Raw genomic sequence first — 3101 nt, forward strand, 5'->3', positions numbered from 1 at the left:
CTGGGGGAGACCAAGGCAATAGGAAGCTTCTCCTTCCTTGAAGGTTTTGAAGCAGGGTTTTGATGGCTGTCTGTCCTGGATGTTTGAACTGAGATTCATGCCTTGTAGGGGGTTGGACTAATGACCGCCACACTCCCGTCCAACTCTATCATTCTACGTTTTTTGAAATAAGCTCTTCTGCTTTAATGAAGTTGGAGGGTCCAGCCAGATGGACATATCCATTGCCAACCTGGCACCCAGAGATCTCCATGTAGTTGCAGTTGGCCCCACACCTGTGGCAAAATGCACCTGGCGAATGTTGAACCCTGAAGTTAGGGCAGGGCAAAACCCACCACCATGGCTGTCAAATTCCTGGCAGCAGCAGCACTCCTTTGCCTTTATATGGATTGGGACAGGAACATAAAGGCACCTGGAAGTCCTTGGTCCCGTTGAAAGTGGCCTCCTCAGGGAACCAGAAGTTGCTGGCACGGCTGCAGATCGGCTCCCTCTTCTTCTCTGTCTGGGACTAGATGTTCAGACAGTTGGCGTCCAACCCATGCAGCTGGAAGGGAAACGTAGCGCTAGAGCCAAGGGTCCAACCCTCTTGGCAGCACGGAGCACAGGCCTATTATAGGGTCGGCCAATATTATTAATATTCAATAATTCTCATCATATTGGCCACCTGATGAAAGCCAAATCTGGGTCAGAGGGAGGAAATATCAGTGCTGAAAGATGGGTGAGCCAACAGAGTGGGGGTGCCGGCAACATAGATGAAGTAGCCTGTGCTGAGGCAAGGCCAGCAAGATGCCATCCCAAGGGTAATATTTATTCATTTTGTGGACTGCAGGAGGCATCACCGTAGAACATACAGTATATCATATTATATATATCTTTTTTTACACCAGAGCTTTCCAAACAGCTTGTTGTGACACTCTATACATTGTATATAGAGCGCCCTTCACCCCAAGATGGTTGATCTATATAAATTATCTATCTGTCTATGGACACACACACACACATATACATATCCATACATCCATTTTATTTATATACATATATCCATGCATATATGTAGATAGATACACATACATATATCCACATATCCATTTTATGTACACACACACACACACACACACACACAGAGTCAAACCTTGGTTGTCGAACATAATCAATTCCGGAAGCCTGTTCGGCTTCCAAAACATTAGACAACCAAAGCATGGCTTCCAATTGGCTGCAAGAGCTTCTTGCACTCAAGCAGAAGCTGCGTTGGATGTCTGACTTCCAAAAACTGGAGGTTTTCAGCATTCTGGAGCCGAAACATTCCAAAACGGAGCCGTCTGGGAACTGAGGTTTGACTGTATATGCATGCGCGTGTGCGTGCGCGCACACACACATGTATCAATTTTATAGATATATAATACACACACACACACACACACACACACTGTAGGGGAAACACGGAAGACCATTGTAAATTCAAGGAGTTAGATGACATGTCTCTTTCTCTTTTACATCCGCGGTTTAAGGTTTGCTAAAACACGATAGTATAATTTGTTTTTCACACACCTGTGTCAGGAGTTTTCTGGGTCCCCTGTGTTCTAAGTGCTGATTGGCTAGTGGGGAGGATACCCAGTTGCAGTGAATTGGGTTGGAGACTCTCAGTTGCTCTGCATTAGTTGCACCTGGTGTCCCAGTGAGTGATGCCTGCTAACCAGGTGCAATCAATCAAATCAAAGTTGTCTATAAAAGCTGTAGGCTGAAGGGGCTCAGTGAGTTTCTTCACAAATGGAGGTACCAGATGCTGTGAGACTGTCGGCCAAGGGGTCTCTCTCGCTGCTCTACCTGGAGCTCCGGGCAGCTGAAGGGGAGATTGTGTGCGACTCCTCTCTGGTATGCTATAATTTGTGTTTTGTATGCCTGTTAACTTTATGCAAATAAAGCATTGCTTATTCTTCATCCACTGGCGTGCTTATTGGCTCCAGATCCAGAAAAAACCCTGCCCTTGGCAGAACATATACAGCGCTTTTTTTCTGGGGGGGACGCAGGGGAATGGATACTCCTAAAACATTTTGTGAATGTACTTTTGTCCATTTACTGTATTTATTTTTCCCGGTTTGAACTATAAAATGGTGGTTTTCTTGAGTCAAAATGAGAGTATCCCCAGTCACTTTTTTTAGAAAAGAAGTACTGCATAGATACACACACACATATACATATATCCATTTTATTTTTATATATTTACAAACGGACACCTATATCTAGGTATGTATATTCTTGTATATAAACTTCCGCGGCCCACCCGCACCATCCTACCGCAAAGGGGCACGAGAGGAAGGCCACTGGGGCAGAAAGGCAGGTGAGGACGAGGCGGGGGGCAGGGCTGCACCCTGGGAGAGCGGGGTCGACAGAGAGAGTGGGTGGGAGAAAGAGAGAGGGCCAGCCTCGCTCGGCACGTCTCTGCTGGCCCAACGTCGCAGCGCCTCTTCGCCCATTTCCCTCCCCTTCCTGTGCTCATGCCTCTCCTCCGGTGGCACGTCCTTCCGGTACCCCTGCCCTCGCGCAACATGGCGGCAGCACAGCCTCTTCCGCCCATTTCCCTCCCCTTCCTGTGCTCATGCCTCTCCTCCGGTGGCACGTCCTTCCGGTACCCCTGCCCTCGCCCAACATGGCGGCAGCACAGCCTCTTCCGCCCATTTCCCTCCCCTACCCTTCCTGTCCTCTTGCCTCTCCTCCGGTGGCACCTCCTTCCGGTACCCCCTGCCCTCGCCCAACATGGCGGCAGCACAGCCTCTTCCGCCCTTCCCTCACCCCTTCCTGTCCTCTCGCCTCTCCTCCGGTGGCACCTCCTTCCGGTACCCCCTGCCCCCACCCCTTCCTGTCCTCTCGCCTCTCCTCCCGTGGCACCTCCTTCCGGTACCCCCTGCCCCCACCCCTTCCTGTCCTCTCGCCTCTCCTCCGGTGGCACCTCCTTCCGGTACACCCTGCCCCCACCCCTTCCTGTCCTCTCGCCTCTCCTCCGGTGGCACCTCCTTCCGGTACCCCCTGCCCTCGCCCAACATGGCGGCAGCACAGCCTCTTCCGCCCTTCCCTCACCCCTTCCTGTCCTCTTGCATCTCCTCCGG

The 3101-nt window shown here is 50.8% G+C and overlaps 1 long non-coding RNA gene across 1 annotated transcript; it reads right to left on the reverse strand.

The window, feature by feature from the left end:
- Window positions 1-2189: 2189 nt before the first annotated feature.
- Window positions 2190-2768, reverse strand: LOC308471872. Its single transcript, XR_013983200.1, has 2 exons — window positions 2687-2768; window positions 2190-2480 (listed from the first exon to the last, which is right to left on the reverse strand). It is a non-coding gene; the product is annotated as an uncharacterized lncRNA (long non-coding RNA).
- Between the last annotated feature and the right edge of the window lie 333 nt (window positions 2769-3101).

This window comes from Podarcis pityusensis, assembly GCF_964106645.2.
Source record: "Podarcis pityusensis genome assembly, chromosome: 2".
Taxonomy (NCBI): Eukaryota; Metazoa; Chordata; class Lepidosauria; order Squamata; family Lacertidae; genus Podarcis; species Podarcis pityusensis.